Genomic DNA, 6180 nt, shown 5'->3' on the forward strand with positions numbered 1-6180 from the left:
AACTAAAAAGGACAACCATCATTCAGAACCATCTGAAATCTGGCTGAATAGTCATATGCATGTAAAGTACAGCCAAAGGGATATAGTCAGTCACATTCTAATAACTATGTATAGTGTCAGATGGGTACTAGATTTATCGGTGTGATCACTTGGTAAGTTGTATAATGCCTAATTATTTGGGTGTACACCTGAAACTAATATAATACTGTATGTCCACTGTAATTGAAAAATGCAAAATGATTTACATTTTAAAAATACTCTGTATAATATTGTATATCGGTGAATACATGTCATTATACATTTGTCCAAATCCATAGAATGTACAACACCAAGAGTGAGCCCTAATTTAAGCTGCGGACTTTGGGTGATAATGATGTGTCAATATAGGTTCAGCAATTGTAACAAATGTACTGCTCTGGTGGGGGAGATAGATCATGGAGGAGGTTGCGGAGGGAGCAAGGGATAAATGGAAAATTTCTGTGCCTTCCTCTCAATTTTGCTGTGAAACTAAAACTACTCTAAAAATAAAATATATTAAAGAACACACACAGATAAGCCAGGCCAGTGTTGCTCAATGGTGAGTGTCCACCGACCTATGAACCAGGAGGTCGGGGCACATGCCCTGGTTTCTAGCTCGATCCCCAGTAGGGGCATGCAGGAGGCAGCTGATCAATGATTCTCATCATTGATGTTTCTATCTCTCTCCCTCTCCCTTTCTCTCTGAAATCAATGAAAATATATTTTTTAAAAAACACACCAACTATTAAAAAACTTCAGGGCAAGTTTTCTTTCTGGGTACATGTGTCTGGGTACAAGCTCCTGGGGGAGCTTCTGAAACACCAGAGCAGTGATTATGCGAACGGCATCCCCACCTAACACCTAAGCCAGCTGCTGCTTTGTTTCCCTGCCGGCGGGCTCATCTGCCTTCCATGGGCGCAGCCCAGCACTGGGGAGGCCAGGACAAGGTCTGGTCTCCAGGCACACACAACCAGCAGTCCTCATAGGGGTATGAGGATAGAATGAAAACGTGACTTTTGGGCCTAGCTGGTTTGGCTCAGTGGATAGAGTGTCGGCCTGTGGACCAAAGGGTTCCAGGTTGGATTCCAGCCAAGGGCACCTCCCTGGCCTGGTGTGCACCATTGTTGTTTTCTCTGTCCTTACCTCTCTTCCACTTTCCCTAAAAATCAATGGAAAAATGTCTTTGGGTGAGGAGTAACAAATATATATATGATTTTTGTTTTTCTCCTCTTTCATTCCTGTTTCCTACCTTTCCCTCTCTCTCTTTTTTTTTTTTTTATATATAGTTTATTGATTTTTTACAGAGAGGAAGGGAGAGAGATAGAGTTAGAAACATAGATGAGAGAAACATCGATCAGCTGCCTCCTGCACACCCCGTACCGGGTATGTGCCTGCAACCAAGGTACGTGCCCTTGGACCGGAATCGAACCTGGGACCCCTCAGTCCGCAGGCCGACGCTCTATACACTGAGCCAAACCGGCCAGGGCTCCCTCTCTTTTTACTAACAGAATATGTAATTGATTAATTACCTATATATGTTTAACGGTATGTTCTGGCTAAGACTTGCTGCAGTTCTCAGTTGACCAGGCAAGAATAAAGATACTTTTAACTCAGCCCTGAACTTCCATGCCCGGCCACCAGGAATGCGGAAGGTGATCAGGTGATCGATTAGATCTCAGAAACACGGGGATGACGCACACTGCTTGACCCGTTTCAGAACGCTGACAATCATGTTCCGGGGACCAGTAAGGAAGACATTCATCAAGACCCACAGGGACTCAGATTCCAGGCCTGCAAATCACCAAAACCCCCTTGAGGAATTACCCACATTCCTTTTCCCTGATTCCCTTGAATAAGCTTTCTCTTAGAGAGCTTAAGGGGAATGTGGATGTTAGGCACCTGATGTTATTAAACACACACTTATAATCCAATTCCCATCTCGGCTCCTGGGCTGGGTGGTGACAGGTAGCACAAGCCCCAGACTCGGTTGGCCTCTGGTTTCATCCTGACCCCCTCAATTCACCTGAGTAAGGTTGAAATTTCCAAAAGGAAATTTCTAGAGAAGTGAAATTTAAAAGAGAAAGCACAGCTGGCCCCAGAACTCTAACTGGTGCAGGGACTATATTTAGCCTGGAGAGATGAGGTCGGGGTAAATGAGACCTCCTGGGATGATGTCACCAGGAACTCAGACTTCAGAGAAGGAGGAGACAGGGAAGGACAGGGCTGTTTTGCCACTGAAAGGGAAAGGGGGAGACATGTGGAGGGGGGAGGGGCCCCAAGGATGGAGAGCTCGGGATTAAATGAAATCCAGCCCTGGGAAGTCAGCAAAGAACATGTTCTGAAAGGAGATGCCCTATGTTCTGGATGTATTTTTGCAAGGTAAAATCCTTCCCACCTCTTGGTCACCGCCTGCCCATCCTCACTGTCTACTCCCAAACCTCCAGGCGGGTCAGCTACACTCATCAGGATTTGTGTGAGCTTCAGATGCGATGCATTAGGAAATCAAACCAGGGACGGAGTTTTATGTGTGCAGAAAGCAAACACTCCCTCCTCCCCCAGGACTCCTCCGGCACCTGAGATTTGCAAGCATCTTAGGGACAGCTTTAAACATCTGGCAGTGTGAAAATGGAAGGTCTCCATCCATGCTATCTGGATCTCAAGGGAGGGGAAGCCCCAACTGAAAACCTGAAGTGAATGCAAGAACAAGTGAATAAAGAGGAAAAGTGACCAGAGCATAGATACTTTGTAAAAAATATTTTTATTTCAGTGAGGAAGGGAGAGGGAGAGAGAGACAGAAACATCAATGGGAATCATTTGATTGGCTGCCTCCTGCACACCCCCCAATGGGGATCAAGCCCGAAACCTTGGTATGTGCCCTGACCAGGAATTGAACGGTGACCTCCTGGTTCATAGGTTGATGCTCAACCACTGAGCCATGTCAGTTGGGCAGTACAGATATTTTTGCTTTAATGAATTCAGGTTGTCTTAGACCCTGGTTCTTCTCCTGCCCCTGGTCCTGAGCTCATGCACTCTTTTATACCAAGCCTGGCCGCAGGCTAAAGTAGATATTCCTTCTTGGCTTTCTGACCTGTATCTGGCTCAGTGCTAATAGCAAACTCTGAGGACAGGCCTGCTTATGCTGGAACCCTGCCTTCCATCCATCATCTTCCTCTGTTGGCAGGAAGCTACATTCTTTTACAGGTTCATGAGCCCTTAACTCCCTGAAGCTCCCCTTCCAAAATCGAAGGCCACGTTCTGGTTGAATGAAAGGCAGTAAACTGAGCTGGAATTAAGGCTGGACCTGGCCCTCATTGAACGTTCAAGCCCTTTTCAGCTCTTGTTGCAAAATTCACCAACACCCCGCACCTGTTCCCTGAGGACTGTTCCATGGCTTCCCTTCACACAAATAAGATGATTAACAATCGAAAAATGCTTTATACAATCAGTCACAGACACACATACCAAGTAGAGGAGGGCCTCTCACCTACACAGAACCCTAGGCAAACAAATAGGGATGGAAGCTCACACAGGTAAACATCTGGAGGAAGCCTGGGAGTTCATGTCTCAGGATGGGTTTCTGAAAGCCGAAGTCATCCTCAAGCAAAAGCAGAACTCACAAAACATTGACACTTCCTGGAAGGTTAACTGATTTTTGAAAATTACTTACTGGCCACTAATAGCAAATGAGCCAACGTTTCCAAAATCAATAGAGATATTAGTCCATCCTCCATGGCTGATCTACTGCGATGGAAAACAGGTTAAAGCAATGGTTGTGCATTTACACGGGAACAATTAACTCTTTCCCATTCCTTAGCAAAAAGAATCTCAGATGCTGAAACTATTTCTGCTGGCGCATAGTATTAAACTTTCCTCCCATTTGGACAACAGACTGGGCCAGGAGTGATTGAGAAATCCCGAGTTGGGGTACTTTCCTATCGTCACTCCTCCTGACAACTTTGCTGACAGGATGCTCAGTATTCACCGCTGATGGCAGGGAGCTGCTTTTGCACAGAAAGCTAAGTCCATGGGTCTGTCGCCCAGGGAAATTCAGTACCTGGGACAACAATACTCTGAAACATTCCACAACACCTTAAAATATGGGAACCGAAATAGACTCCCCGGTTCTCTGTAACTCAGACCCTTTTTACAAGCTTCTCAGCGCCTTGGAGTGGGTCCAGAGGCCCACACTGTGCTAAAGGTGATGAGTGTGATCTCAGAAAAGGAGACGGGAAGCACACTGGACCGAGTCAGGAGGCTGAGCTGCTTAAGTGCACGTGACTTTGGTGAATCGCCCGGCCTCTTCTCAGTTTTCTCATCTAGAAAAAGCCTCCCTCATAGGGAGGTTAAGAGGCTCCAAGTAGAAAAGTTTATGAGAGTGAGAGAGTCTTGTAAACTCTCAGGAGCTATATGAGTGCAAACAAGCTCACATGCATTGTCAGGACTTCTGATTCGGAGCAGGCAGAATGATAGATCATGCTTATTGAGCTCGCTCTGTGCTGGGCACTCGGTGCCTCACAGGTATTACCTCCCTGCCATGGACTGAATTGTGTTCCCCCAATTTGGAGACAGGGTTTTGGGGAAGTAATTAGGTTTGTTTGTTTATTTATTTATTATTTTTTAGTAATTAGGTTTAGATGAAGTCATGAGAGTGCCCTAATAAGAGACACCAAAGAGCTCTCTCTCTCTCTCTCTCTCTCTCTCTCTCTCTCTCTCTCTCTCTCTCTCTCCCTCTCCTCTCTTCTCCTCTCCTCTCCTCTCCTCTCCCCGCCACACGGAGGAAAGACCATGTACAGGCACAGCCACAGCCACAGCCGGAAGGTGGCCATTTGCAACCCAAAGAGAGAGCCTTTATCAGACACCAAGCCTGCAGGCACCTTGAGTTTAGACTTCCAGCCTCCAGGACTGTGAGAACTAAAGTCCTGTTGTTAAGCCACTCAGTCTTTAGTGTTTTATTACTGAAGTCTGAGCTGACTAAGGCACTCCCTTGATCTCCTAACATCCCTACAAGATCAGCCCTGTCATTACTGCCATTCTACAGATGAGAAAAAAGAAGCCCATAGAGTTTAATGAACTTGCCCAAGCGGTGGAACCAGCATTATGAATGCACAGCAGAGACCAGCCAGAGCTCACCTAAACCATTTCTTATTCCCGGGCAAAGAGCTAAACCTCGTTTCCCAGCTCTATTACATCCAGAGAGCTTTCTTCAGTGGAATGTATGTGAAAGTTTTATATACCGCTCATAGGACAGGGAGGGGAAGAGAACATGGACGGTTTCCCCATTCCCTTGGCGGGGACCATGTGTAGAAGATGGCAGCACAAGAATGCTGTGCCCTAAGCATTCGAGGGAAGGAGGGAAGGAACCTCTGGGGCTAAGGGGGATTAGTTGTAACTAAAATCTCAATACAGTTCTGCTTGGCTGAGTAATATGAGCAGTTTGACCCAAAGAGAGCGGAAATCTGTCCCCGGGAGAGCACCTGGATTTATCTGAGCGACCGTGTCAGAGCTAGGGTTTGGGATACAAATGGAGAAGAACAGAATGAATGGAGCCCCATCCGTTTAGTGCTCACAACTGTGTGAGGTAAATACAACACCCTCATTCGTCAGATGAGTAATCTGCAGAAGAGAGGGATTAAGTCATTTATTCAAAGTCTCACAGTTCCAAACTCTGTCTACCTCCTGGTGGAAAAGAGTGATGCAGGGACTGGAGAAGCACAGTCTTGGAGCTGGACGTTGAGATTTCTGCTCCTAAGGTCCTTCTCTACAGAAATCCTGACGCAGATCCTGCAATTAGTACTCAATGGTATTAGCTCCCGTTTTCATTATATTAACGTTTAATGAGCCTTTTAAAGTTCTTCTGGTAGTCCTGCTGTCTTGATACCCCCAACTCTGGTTTCCTAATGAATGAAACACCGGACAGTAATCCCCTCCCCCAAGCAGGGATCGGTGGCTTTGAATGCGCTGCGTTCAGGCTGCGGCGGCCCCTGGGTAATTTTGCTAGGCTGGGTGGAGGCACGTAAGGACACCTTCAGTTCCATTCTGCTCCCCACAGTTCCCAATCTGCAGGGTTAGAAGCCGGCGGAGCTCAGAGCCCTCTTCCCCGGCCGGTGCGCCCACCCACAAGGGGATCGCCAGAAGCTCAGGCGGGCGCGGGGCGCGCAGGGG

Source organism: Plecotus auritus (genome assembly GCF_963455305.1).
Source record: "Plecotus auritus genome assembly, chromosome: 6".
NCBI lineage: Eukaryota > Metazoa > Chordata > Mammalia > Chiroptera > Vespertilionidae > Plecotus > Plecotus auritus.